This window comes from Aethalodelphis obliquidens, unplaced genomic scaffold, assembly GCF_003676395.1.
Source record: "Aethalodelphis obliquidens isolate GAN/ISIS:26980383/991018 unplaced genomic scaffold, ASM367639v1 scaffold1, whole genome shotgun sequence".
Lineage (NCBI taxonomy): Eukaryota > Metazoa > Chordata > Mammalia > Artiodactyla > Delphinidae > Aethalodelphis > Aethalodelphis obliquidens.
In genome coordinates this window covers 107085600-107099835 of record NW_020837945.1, presented here as the reverse complement: position 1 = coordinate 107099835, position 14236 = coordinate 107085600, and the positions used below count along the sequence as shown (strand labels likewise).

General features: G+C 37.4%; 1 long non-coding RNA gene and 1 pseudogene across 1 annotated transcript in view; one reads left to right on the top strand and one right to left on the bottom strand.

Annotated features, from left to right (window-relative positions):
* Nucleotides 1-382: 382 nt before the first annotated feature.
* LOC113623839 (60S ribosomal protein L35-like) lies at nucleotides 383-719 on the bottom strand (annotated as a pseudogene).
* A 6465-nt stretch (nucleotides 720-7184) lies between these two features.
* The window catches only part of LOC113623845 (uncharacterized), a 53611-nt gene continuing 46559 nt past the window's right edge, over nucleotides 7185-14236 (top strand). The window contains exons 1-2 of the long non-coding RNA XR_003434095.1: nucleotides 7185-8627; nucleotides 12076-12140. This is a non-coding gene — a long non-coding RNA (uncharacterized LOC113623845). The remainder of the gene's footprint in view (nucleotides 8628-12075; nucleotides 12141-14236) is intronic.

Below are 14236 nucleotides of genomic sequence, written 5' to 3'. Positions count from 1 at the left end.
GCTATTTGGCCACCATATAGATGAGAGAATCCAAAGGTACTTGGAATCCCTTCCATGTGCAAAAAAAGTAAAGTTACTAATCAAAATCAAGTTTATATCCAATCTTTCAAAGGATTGATCTAATCTAGGGTGTTTTAACCTCAAACAATTCCACATTAGCGCCACTAACTTCCCCGACTAGTTTAAGTGAGCACATCGTGTATAAAGTCTTAACAATGCTTGCTTTTGTTTTACAGAGATTGGCGTACTTATAATGCATTTGACAGGAGAACATAACGTCATCTAATGGTGGTGCTGGAGTGGATCTTAGAGGCCAACCCCAACAATCTCTCTCTTTTTTTTTTTTTGCCAGTTTGTTCGTGTTTTATTGACGCCTGGATGCTCAGGCCTTGATCGCGCACTTCCATGGTGGGTGTGGCTCCTTCCGCAGCTGCCTCTTGACCTTCATGTTCCCTTCGGGTTTGTTCAGCTGGCGTCACATGGCACAGTTCCAGGGGTCTATACTTCTCGCCCTTATATAATTTCCTGAGGTTCTCCTGGTTGATGACGGTGAGAACATGGGCGATGGATTTGCTAACACCTCGGACCTTGGAGAGTTTAGAAGCCGCGCCTCTTGTCACTTTAGCGACGCGCTGCTGAGACAGCGCCACCTTCAGGTCCTCCAGTTGTTTCAGCAGCTCCTCCTTGCCTCCAAGGTCTCAGGCCTTAATCTTGGCCATGGCTGTACAAGCGGCCTCGGCTGGCTTCTTAGAGGGAAAGAGAAACAGTCTCTTTACAAATAAGGAATAGATGCTCAAAGAAGTCTAACTTGGCTAAGGTGGGACAGCTAGTTAGTAACTGAGCTAGAACCAGAACCACTACTACCCGAACCCAACCTTTCCACCTCACTTTTCTGCTTACCAGAGAGTCCCAAACCTCCATCATGACTTTTGTCAGAAGCACCGACAGTGTGGTTACCTAATATTTTCTTTAAATGCACTCAATTTTTAAACTTAAATTTATATAAAAAGGAAGCTTGACCCGAGGAGGAATAATTATAAAGTAATGAGTTTAATATACTTTAAGATAAATATGTATCTATTAAAATACAAAATGTTGTTAACATACCCCCTAAAATTATCTTGTATAATGCCAGCAGTACTCATGCCACACTCTGGAGACTACTCCACCAGACCTCAGTGTTTTTGATCTGGTGTTTGCATGTTCAGATTACAAATACTCATAAGGTGGATGGCAAAAGCTAGTGGAAAGTCTAGTAAAAGCACAGGAGAATATTTTGGGCAACAGTCTTTGTTGTCATATTATACGTGCTTTTCCACAGTCTTGCAATTTCAGTTCTCTCTTCAGGAACCATGGGGCTACATTTTTTCTAAATTATGAACATATTTAAATTTGTAAAGAACGTCACCCATAAGCTTTTCAAAAGTGACATACAGACCATCCATTGCAAAACCTGGTTTCTCAGTTTGTTGTTACACTCTTCCTTTACAATGAGTAATTTGGTAAATAGGCACTCTGAGAATAGAATCATGATCTGCAGTCAGGCTGTATTATATTCCACACGTATGTCAGAGAGGTAATTCCATGGATAAACATAGAGACAATATTTACATTTATTTCAACCTAGACCATCTGAAGCAGTCTAGGTTGTGTGCTTATATCTTTTGAAGAAAGACACTTAGAAAAGAGAATAGCATTAGAGTACGTAACCTGAGGGTTAAGAACACGTTCAAACTTTCCTTGATTTTTGCACTGATTAACTCCTGGCATGAAAGAGTATCAGGAATGTTAAGAAACCAGTGACTATTATGGCAAAATAGGGCTCTCAAATGCATATAATGGATATTAAGTCTAATAGTTTTAATTTCCCTATAAGACGTACATTTTCCATGACTTCAGTGGAAGAATTTATAGGTGTCAAAAGAAAAGAATAGCATAGAAAATATTCCTTAGGAAATTATAATACTGTTTGTTTCTTTTCTTAAACTTAGATTGGTAGACAAAGATGGGGGAATTTTTCTGTAGTTAACAGATTTCTCAAGCACTATTTTGTAAAAGTTTATTGAATTAAATGACTATAGTTAGTCAGAACTACTTAAAAGTTATATTTTCTGGCAATAGAATTGACTGGAAGAGAAATTAATATTGAAAATTATGTTAGCTAAGATCTTTTAATGTTCTATTGGTCTAAAAGTTTTTGTAATATTACAGATTATAGCCAATTTCTTTTTGATTATGCAACAAGTTTTCTCAAGCTTTATCTTTTAAAGTTCTTATGATGATTATAATATTGCACTTATAGATCAACCTAGTACCCTAAAAGGGTTAATTCTCTGTAGCTGAAAATTCCGAACCATCATGTTGAGTCTTACTGAGCACGGGAAATCAATTTGGTGTGTGTCCAAAGTTCACAAATCCCACAGTAATTATGGATTTTTTTACTTTCATGTTTTAAGATAATAATTAGTGTATACTGTAACTTGCGCAGGGCACCTTTAATGATCCCAAACCATGATAGACAATGATGGAAGCATTCCTAAGGCAGTGTCTGTGGTATCTTAAGGAAGAAATTCTACTTTTTCTTTTGAAAATATTAACCCTGTGTAATAATAAATTGTAAGGCCAGTGTAATTGTGTTGCATCTTTAGAATCTGAAATATAAATTATATCATCTTTGTATATTCTGAATTAACAGATAAAAAATTTTAACAGTAGTTGAATCTGAAACACACTTATCCTATGGCAATATTTACCATGATCCAGAAAATTGAAAGTTTTCTCTCTGCTCTAGCATTTATATAGTATAAGGCTTTATATCCATTAAGTGAGTAAAATATGTACTAAAAACCCCTTACCCGCATAATATAGCCTTAATACTTAGGCTATATTATATATTCACTCATTTCTTCAACAGATATGGAGAATTGAAAAAGCACTGTGAAAGTTACAACAGTAATTAAGATGTACTACAGATGCCCAAGAATTGTGTAATAGAGGGCAGTGAGGAAGTGTATACAGAGATTATAATATAGGGCAGCAGGTGTTGGGAAGAGAATCAAAAACAAGGTGTTATATGAGTTCAACTTTTTGATGGAAGAATCAGGGAACACTTTAAGCAAGAATTGGAATTTACAATAGGTTTTGAAGAATGGAGGAGGGTTTTATAGAAGAAGGTATACCAGGTAGAGGACATGTATAAACAGAGTCATAGATATGTAGAAAATACTTGGTGAAGGGAAGTAGTGGGAACCTGAAAAAGGTAGGTTGACCCCAGAGCTTGGAGGTGTTGAATAAGAGCCCATAGCAGGATTTTGACTTAGAAGTGGCATGCACTTTGTTGAAATTTGGGAACATAGCTCTGGCAGGGCTGTATTAGAATAATTATAGAGTGAAAAGGCTGGAGGTGGAACACCAATCGGTATATTTGTAAAGTAGTCCAAACAAGAGTTAATGAAATTCTGAATAAAGATGCTGATAATGGGAATAAACAGGAAGCAGCTGACTCAAAGTCTATTCAGAGAAGGGAAAGAATTTGTTCCCTGTTAAATGCACTTTGAAACCATTACCAGCCATTGCCACTTAGCAGGGGTGCAGTGTATGAAATTCGTTCCAATTAAAGGATCACCCTTTATTTAAGAATATTACAGCTTCTCTGAAAATGTGAAATCATAGGAACTACTTTTTCATTTGGGCAACAGATAACTAACCCACAGATTCAGTATTCATAAGAATTCTCCTTAAAGCAAACTACAAATCTGAATAGTGTTCTAAGAATTATGAGAGAAGAATGTGGAAATGGACATTAAAAATAGCTATCATCTTGGCTCAAAGAATGCAAAGCACAACTCAGTGGTGAGCTTTGGGAGTGATACAATGCAATAAACTTCTTTCCGATTTTTGCTTACCATTTATGAGGGAAAATACAGAAGATAGCAGCCAAAATAAAAATAAAGATTATCTTAAAGTCCTTAAATTTTATAGTTCTGAAGGGACCTGACACATCCTCTGGTCCAGATCTGTAATTTTACAGAAGGAGATAATAGGTCCCTTAAATGTTGAATAATTTTCCATTCTTACAGTTGCTTAACAGCTGACTTGACAACAGAGCCTTGGCCTCCAACTCTTGGCCACACATCTCATTTCTACACTGGAAGAACAGTATCAGTGCTCTAAATTTTTGCTACTCAAAGTGCTTCAGCAGGATCAGTGTCTCCTGGGAGCTTGTTAGAAATGCAGAATATCAGGGCTCGCACCCAAACCTGCTGCATGAAATCAGATTTTAATGAGACCCTCAGGTGGTTCATATACATGTTAAAGTATGAGAATCACTGCTCACAGTGGTGCCGTTGCCCCTGGCGTATTCCACCTCTAAGAGCTGTGTGTTAGTGTTAGATGGAAATTGCCTCGCCACACTCGGTTCCCTTATGCCTAATCTGAGACCACCGCCACCACATCGTGTGGACCCATTCAACATCTCAGCTTCCAGTGCACTCAATTCTACTTCTTTGCCTATTGACTGTGAATCTGTAACTCTCCAGGAAAACTAGTGAATTAAAGGAAATCAATATTCAACCAATATTCATAAATAGCTTATATCATCACCCAAATTTCTGAGCCTGAAAAGAACTAGAGATTTGTTATTTAAAAAAAAAAAATCCAGTAGAAATACTTTCATTTTGATCATTGGCAAGTCATTGAATAACCTTACATTTTAATCTCATAATGATATATATTTGGATATCTGATTCCCAAAAGAAAATTCGACAATACTGGTTTTCTTTTGAGGCTTGTGAAACAGAATACTTAGATAAGTTCTTAGAATTATGAAGGAAATGTTAGAGTATCATTATTCCCCCTGAAAGTAGTTCTCAGTCACTTAAATATAAAACAGTAACTTGCAGTATTACACCAAGATCAGTTTATTTTAAAGGTAGAACTGAATGGGTATTTGATTCAGATTCTCAATTTCAAAATCTGTATTTAACACAGTAAGGCACTATGCTCACTTGTCTGTGAGCATTAAGTCAGCTCATCTCATTATACCACAGGGTGGCCATATTCTCTAATCTTTCTGAATCCAGAAAATAGTGAAAGGGATTGAATTCATTTGCCAGTAAAAAGTTTTGAATACTCTTTATTAACATACTTACTGCTGTTATTTAACTTGTATGGTTATTTGTTATTACTATTAATTCTCATAAATAATAATAATTCAAACCCAAGAATTAGACAGACATATAATTTAGAACATTGAAGCACTTTTAAGTAGAGGCTTTCATATGACTTAACATTGGAAATATATTTGTTTTCTGAAAAATACGAACATCTGGCTTTGCATCGGGCACCATGGAAAGATACATCCACCTTGCTCTCAAGTGAGCTTGAGGTGGTCTAACACATTAATCTAAAGAGGCACCTTCTGCCTTCTGCCTTCTTAAAGTGAATGAGTTCTACAGTTGTAATTTCCTATCTGGAACCTTAAATTTCTAGGGAATAAAGGTTACTGTCAAGATTCAAGTGACTACTTCTTTTGTTTAAAGCAGAATTTCTTAAAACCCAGGGCAGCCAAGTTTCCATTTTCTATTACTAGACTTTTTTTTTTTTTTAAGATGTTGGGGGTAGGAGTTTATTAATTAATTTATTTATTTTTGCTGTGTTGGGTCTTCGTTTCTGTGCGAGGGCTTTCTCTAGTTGTGGCAAGCAGGGGCGACTCTGCATCGCAGTGCACAGGCCTCTCACTATCGCGGCCTCTCTTGTTGCGGAGCACAGGCTCCAGATGCGCAGGCTCAGTAGTTGTGGCTCACGGGCCTAGTTGCTCCGTGGCATGTGGGATCCTCCCAGACCAGGGCTCGAACCCGTGCCCCTGCATTAGCAGGCAGATTCTCAACCACTGCGCCACCAGGGAAGCCCTATTACTAGACTTTTTAAATGGTTGACGTTTAAGCTGGGATCTCATGGGATCTCAAAGTTAGAATCTTTTTATTCTTCCAAGGGACACATGGTACTCAGTATAGAACTGAGGTTAGTGAGAAGAGGTGAAGTTAGGGAGAAAAGAATCCACTACCTTATTTAATAGCAGTGATTAGGTAAGGACTTAATAACACATGTTCCCTCCAGAATTGTTGGTCAATATTTTTGCCAATGTACCCTGAAAAAAAAATTTTTTTAATATGTACTTCTTGCACATTTTTAGGTTGACATCTAAAACATTTCATCATAAATATAAATAGTTGCAAAGGATATTGTAATGATAACCAGTATATTATAAATATGGACATTTAAAACTAAAACTGTTACTTTAATATATTTTTATAATTGTAAACCTTTTATTGCTCTCCTATCATATTAAATTACTACAAAAGCATGTACATAACTTTACAAAGTTCTTCTGGATTGAGTTGTTACTACAGTCATTAATATACTACTATTAAAAATAACATAAATATATTATAAATTTTGACAAATAAGTATAAAAGTTAAGTTTTGCTGACAATGCATTTCTTGATACCATGAATCAATATCTAATGTTTCTCTATACATTTAATGAAAAAGAAGGTAGATGTAGTCAAAAATAATTGATCTGTACATAGGATCTTACTTACTTTTTATTAGTAGGATGTAGAAAATATTAAACATTTTATGATGAAATAAGATGAGGATTTTACTGTATTATAATAAACATTTGAAACAGTATCTGGTAAAAAATTGTTTTAACTACTTCATAGAATAATAAGTGCCAAGTGGAAAGATGTCATAGAAAGTTTATCTATTATATCTCCAAAATTTTGATAGTCTAAGAAGACATTCTAATTACATTTAAAATAATTAATGACACTAACCTACACTGCTTTGCTATTTAAAGTTTCTTTTCTTTTCAGATAAGGAAGTGTCCTGGGGACAAATATCAAGAAGGCCTGAGACGCTTCCCTGGTGGTGCAGTGCTTAAGAATCTGCCTGCCAATGCAGGGAACACGGGTTCGAGCCCTGGCCCAGGAAGATCCCACATGCCACGGAGCAACTAAGCCCGTGTGCCACAACTACTGAGCCTGCACTCTACAGCCCTTGAGCCACAACTACTGAGCCCACATGCCTAAAGCCCGTGCTCCGCAGCAAGAGAAGCCACCACAATGAGAAGCACACGCACTGCAACGAAGAGTAGCCCCCGCTTGCCTCAACTAGAGAAAGCCCGTGCATAGCAACGAAGACCCAACACAGCCAAAATAAATAATTTATTTATTTATCTTTTTTTTTTTTAAAAAAAGAAGACCTGAAAAGAGCTGCTTATATTTAAATGCATTGCAGGAAGGGGAATTTTTAACAGTCAGCCTTTCTTACTAGTGTTATTTTCGCCTTGCTTTCATAAGACTGTCGTCCAAATGCATACTTTGACAAAGCCAAGGCATAAAAAAAAGAGACCCATCAGTCCAAAATTGTCTAATTCCCATGGCTACAATCTACTTGTATGTGAGCTCAGAAAATCCTAGCGTGGACTAAAATATCATTTCTAGCATGACACTTTATTTCAACAGGAATATTTATAAGTTAGGGAAATCCAGGAAGCTCTATGAACTTAAGATCATCAACCCCTTCAAGTACCCCTGGGGTACACATACTCCATGTTAAAGGCCACTGTTCTAACTTAGCAAGTCAAGTCAACCAGAATCTTGTTTGCATTGAAGCATTAGACCTTCTGGGCATAACTTAGTATGGTACCTCAGGTCAGAGGGTTGGACTCCCAGACCTCAGATCCAAGACAGAGGCTGGGCTCCCCTCCCTGGGCCTGCCTCCACCCAAGAGTTCCCAATGTCAAGGAGAGGACCTGAGAGCAACCTCCTGCCTCTTCTGGTCATGAGCCCAGATCACAGAAGAGGAAATTTCTGAGTGCAGCATCAGTGGGGTCCTTGTGGTTCTCTGCGACCATGTCCCCATGGAACTCTTAATATACTGTTAACCGGAGAGACCCCAGAACCGACCAAGCCCATCCACTTTATGCAGTGTAAGGCAGACCTGCAATCACCAAGAAGAAAAAGTTCTCCTTCAATATCCAGCTGGCAGCAGTAGGAGAAGCAGTGAAGAGAAATGTGAGACACAAAGATCAAGTTTGGGGTCAGGGAGGGCTTAAATTCTTTGTAACTACATGGTTGAAACTCTGAGCCAATAATTGTTAATGTCGTCAAATTCTCGATATGTACATTACATTAACTTGGGGAAAAGAGATTATACTTGTGTTTACCATTTGTGCCCTGGACACAGTATATTGGTAGGGAAAGGTGGCCCTATTTGATGGAAAGAGATATTTTTCCATGTTTTGATTTTATTATTTATGATCAAATATAGTCATACAACCAATATGAGAATTTATTTTGCTTATGTATTAAAGGCCCTTGAAAATGTTTGTCAAAACATCTGTAATTTGATGTTTTAAACTGGTAATAATGCATTTCAATAGTATATATATATAGAATCTATATTGCTATTCCTACTTTAATTACCGATGTCCCAAATGTTTCTAATACTAACTTAATAGGTGCACTCTTTAATTATCAATGGCCCCCAGATGCCCAGAGTCTCTGCAACCATCCAGCCCCTCCAGGACTGGGACAGATGTTGGAAAGACACCAGAAAGGGTGAGCATCTGGCTGGGTCTGAGGGCATGTGACCTGACTGAATATATGATCCTGACTGTATTTCAACCACAACATCTTTAGGAACTGTCCATTTATTTATTTTTGTTGTTTACGCCTCTTCTGACCTTCCTTAGTGTAAAAGCAGCTAAACTTTTAACGAAGAAATTGTATATTCATACAGTATTGAAACTCAGTCATTAAACGTTTAATACAAACCTTACTCTAAATGTAATATCATGAGTTTCAGGACAGCTCTTCTTGTAAAGGTTCTGAACTTTCCTGAAAATATGATGAGAATGTTGTCTCAGCAGTTTTCCTTGGCTGCCTTTGGATTTAGTCCTAGTACTTCTGAGGGAATAATTTACCTCAGATCTTCTAACTTATCTAAATGTGTGTAAAAATGAGGCTATTATACTCCTTGAGTTAACGCAGGTTAGGATCAGGGTCTCGTTGCAGGTTAGATTGAGGGGTTTTCGTTCATCACCAAAAAGGCATGAATAAAAAAGCATGGAGTCCTCCTTTCCTGGTGAAAGAGGAGGTCTTCACAGGCATCAGGCTTATGCCCACACTTTGTGTCCCTGGTTTAAAAGCAGAAAGTAGATTTCCAGTGTAAAATGGCGTGGCATCTAACAGGCCTTGATGCAACCCCTTCCAATATCCCATTAAAAGCCCTGTGATGGAAAAGGAAATGTCACATACGCACAGCACACAGACAACCAAGTCACAGCGAGAGCCTGGCCCCCCATTGCTGTGCCACATGGGTGCTGCCCCTCAAGGCACCCAAGCTACTTTGCTGGGAACATTCTGAGATGGCCATTCCTAAAAGAAAAGAGGAATCGTGTCTGAGTGGTGGTGAGGAGGGAAAGATGGGCAGTGATGCACTATACCCTAGGAAGTGGGATTCTCTCAAATAGCAGTAGATCAGCATAACAGAGGCTGAGCAGCCAGGTAGAGAAATACACCTGACGGTACTTGTAGGGGGAGTAGTAGCAGCAGTAACAACAGTTTAGTACTAGTAGTAGCAGTAGCAGTAGCAGTAGCAATAATAAAGAAAATGATAATAGCAGATATTTATTGTTTATCATGGGCAATGTACAATACTAAGGGCTTTAAAAGTATTTCATTTAATGCTCCGAGAAACCCCGTGAGGTTGACATATTTATTAGCTTCCTTTTACAGATGATAAAACTGAGGCATAGAGAGGTTAAGCAGCTCACCCAAGTTACACAGCTAGGAAGTGACAATGCCTGGACTGGCAAATAGGCACTGTAAGCTGAAAACTGGGCCAGAGACCAGGTACATCACCTTCCCCCCGACTCCCAAGTTTTGTCTCTGAGAAGGGATGTTACCCTCATTCCAGAGCAAACTTGAGAGATGTCTCTGTAACCTATCTGTTGAAATAAAGATCTAGCTTCATTTGAGAGTGGGCAATCAAGAAGGAAGGCAGAAAAGAAGGAAGGAAGGAAGAAACAGCTTAGAAGATATGAAAAAAGCATTACAGAACAAAGGAAAGAAAGTAGCATATAGGAAATAACAAAACAGACCTAAGAAAAGATCTACTGCACAATCTTTTGAGGCCCCTCTAGGAAGTGATTTGGCATCCTGTAGAAGCAAAATATTATAGGCCTCACATTTCTTTTTTTAAAATATGTCATTTTCTATATTAAGTCTTTAGGTCCTGTGCTTCCTGATTTATTTCTAGAATATGGTGTCCTAGCTATAGCCTTAAAAAAGCAGTTTCTTTTAAACACAGACAAAGGAGAAAAAGAGTATTAAGACTGGTACAGAAGGAGAGAGAAATAACAAATTATACAGCTGTTCACAAGATAAAACTCTCCAGATAAAGATAAAGGTCAAAATTTATAAGAATAAAAACATGTTCTACATTTAGTAATCATAAAAGTGCTCCTAAAAATTGTCTATAAAAGTCCATTTTTGAGACATAGATCTTCAAAAGTTAAAGTTTCTTTTAACTTTAAATAAAGTTAATATAAAACAGAAGGCCTTGATGCAGCCCCTTCCGATATCCCATTAAAAGCCCTGTTATGGGAAACATTGGTCTCTGATAAGCTGAATGGTCTCTGATATGCTGAACTACTACTGTACTTGAGATAGTTGAAATTAAAGCCTTTTGTTCTCAAAAGTCATTTATGCTCTTTTTTCATTGTTAACAGTATGAAATTATAGAGTGAATGAACATTTTAGAGTGTGTATGGACTCCCATTGTTTTGTTTTGGAGCAAAGTATCTTAAGACTCTGTCTTTGCTCTTCTTCCTTTGATGTATTTCTACCATCTTATTATGTGCTTTCCACTCTCTCTCTTTTTTTCTTACTTGTCGTCTTCTGAATAGATTTTCTTTTTTCGTTTCTTTTTCTTATTCCCACCATTACGCCCTACTTCTGTCCCTTTGGAAGTAATTCTCTCTACAACTATTTTTAGGAGTTACCCAGACATTTTTTTAAAATATTTTATTTTATTTTATTTTTTAATTTTTGGCTGCATCAGGTCTTCATTGTGGCATACAGGCTTCTCTCTACTTGTGATGTGCGGGTTTTCTCTCTCTGGTTGTGGTGTGTGGGCTCCAGAGCTCTCAGGTTCTGCAGTTTGCAGCACGTGGGCTGTCTTGCTGAGGCATGCGAGCTCAGTAGCTGTGGTGCACAGGCTTAGTTCCCCCGTGGCATGTGGGATCTTAGTTCCTCGACCAGGGATCGAACCCGCATCCCCTGCATTGGAAGGCAGATTCTTTACCACTGGACCACCAGGGAAGTCCCAGGAGTTACCCAGACATTTTAACATGCTTACTTAATCTCTTGATGCTTCACCCAAACAATACAAGTACCTTACAATATTATAACTACAACTTTCACAGTGTTCCAATTTATATTATATTTTGACCATATTTGAATTCTATCTTGTTTGTTTAACCTCACAAATTAGACATGACTATTATTGTTATATGTAGTCAATGTTCGTCAATTTCTTTGCTCACCATTTGTTCTTGCATCTCAGACTTTCCTCCATTTGGCCTCATAATCTTTCTGCATAAAGCAGTTTTCCATTCTAAAAGTTTTACTCAATTTTTCTCCAATCTGCTAGATTTTTTTTAAAAATTCTCTTATTCCTAGTTCACAAACTTCATTTCTTTAAACATACCAAACATGCTTATTTTATATTGTGTCTGATCGTCTTTACAGATCTGATTTTTCTGCCTGTTTCTGCTGGTTCTCGCTCATGGTGATTTATTTTCTTGTGTGGGGTGGGGGGAAGGGCAGAATATGCCTATGTGTGTTTTTATGTGAGCTTAAGTTCCTTGGAACTTTTATCTATAGGAATTCTTTGAGACCTGGGTACAGACTGCATTCTTCCATAAAAGATTTGCCTTTGCTCTTGATTATACAAACATTCTTGGAGCACTTATATTAAAATTCTCTTCTTTCAATTTTTCAGATGCAGATAAAATAAATTCATACAAAAAGCCACATGAGGGCCAGGCTGCAGGTACAGATTCTCAGGTGAGAATTCATCCCACTCTCCTCCAGCATAAAGATCAAATCAAGATGCATGGCTGTCTCCTGCATAGCAGGTTATTTTTTACTCATCCTTTGAACTGATGGTAAAGCCCTTTGAGATTCCAACTTTATCTGAGAGTCTCCTATAAAACTTCCAATTTTGCATGGGCCCAAGGCTTCATCTCCTCCCCTCCACTATCAAACATTTTCCAAAAAGTTCAAGGTTTCCAGGTTTTGGCAGAAATATTGAGAGAGCTGGCTTTGGCTCTCCTCTCCCGAAGTCGCTACTTCTGTCTTGTTTTTGATTTCTGCAGATTCCTTACTTCTGTGCCATCTGTTGATGCCTTTAAAAAGTGTTTTCTTTGTTATTTTGTCTAGCATTCTGGTTGTTTTCACTGGGTAAATCTTTTAGCATATCTAGTTCAGCAAACTAAAGGCAGTAAATATTCTGTGGCGATGGGGGGACATCCCTTCCCCACAGTATATGTGCTGAATTGAAGACCTCTATAAAGCACTGTGTCAGAAGAATACAGAGGTCTGGGAACCAAAGGATAGAAACAAAAGTGGCCTCATTTACCATTATTCCAATGACCACCTTTCTCTTTTTTTGTAATATAAGAAGTTAAAGCTAGAAATTTCCTCCAGTCATCTGCTTCTGGGAGAAGCAAATCCATATAGTGTTTAATGTAGAATATATTTTTCTGTTTGGAAAATACCCAGGATATATTTTATTTATTTTGATTTTTTGGTTATTTTTAGTCCATAGCAAATTAGAACAAACATTGCTCTCTAAAATTAATCCTGAAAAGAAATGCTGATTTTTAAGTAAAATTATCCATACTTTTTAACTTTATGTTATTTCTCTTCATTCATTCATTCAACAAAGATTTATTAAGCTCTTTGTGCTAATCACTATGCTGAGGTGATAAATTAAGAAACATCTGTACCAGATAGTTAATTTCTTGCATTAAATACTGTAAAAAGAGAGGAAGATGAAAACCTGCTTTTCTGCAGATAACAAGTCAGTGTTTGACCACAAAGCATTGGTTACCTGATTTCAAATTGCTTCTAAACAATTCTCCAACAAATTTTGAATGAACCCCAGGAGCTCCAATGACTGTGTCATTAATAAACTGTTGAACTCATAATTATTTACAAAGAAATGGATCAAAAAAGAAATTTCTTTAAGAGGTGAAGAACATAAGTTACATATTGCCTGTTGAATGAATTCTCCACTAATTCATTCAGTATAGATTCATGGCTTCAGGAAAAGAAGAATATAAAAAATACGTTTAATCAAAAAAGCCTAGATTAAGACAAAAATTAGTAACAGCATCCCTCACTTTGGAGGCATTTCCAAACTCTGTTTCACTTACTATCACCATTGGCCAAGGGCATGCACCATCTCATTTGCTTTTCCCCCACGGTGCACATGGCAAAGGCCTGGACATGCTACCTATTCGCTGGGCTGGGTGAGAGTATTAGCAGAGCTCTCCTGCTTACCCCAAACAATCTGTGACTGTGCAGCCTGTATTTCTCATTCAAAGTAAATTCCATGTTAGTCTGTACAGAAACACCTTTTGAAGTCATGAAAAGCATGGCAGAGTTGAAAGAAGTGATGATCTAAGTGGTCTTTGTTTGGCATTGGGATCAAACACTACATTTGTTATCCAAAAAACGAGAGTATTTTGACCTTTATCTCTTTATACAGCATTTAGGCAAGAAATGGACTGTGTAAAGATATTTTATTATACTCTGCTCCTTCCTGAGCTGGATAGTTTTTATGTCATGACATCAGTTTTCCTTACTTACAATTATCCCTTAATCTCTTACGTCAATAACATATTCACACATATTGAGTCTCCTTCTGTAATTAGCATTGACTGAATTCCATACCTAATGCCTAAGTAACTACCTGGGGTATGGTTTAAGAAGACAACTCTGAACTGCCTGCATCTGCTGCTACGTCATGCCTGGGAGAAACAGACTCTCCCTTATTGATCTACGAATAATTTAAGAAGAATGAAAATCAGAGTTTATCAAGTTCATGTTACTATCTTTATGTATTGGCATTTGGAAAAGTCTCTAGTCATGGTTTT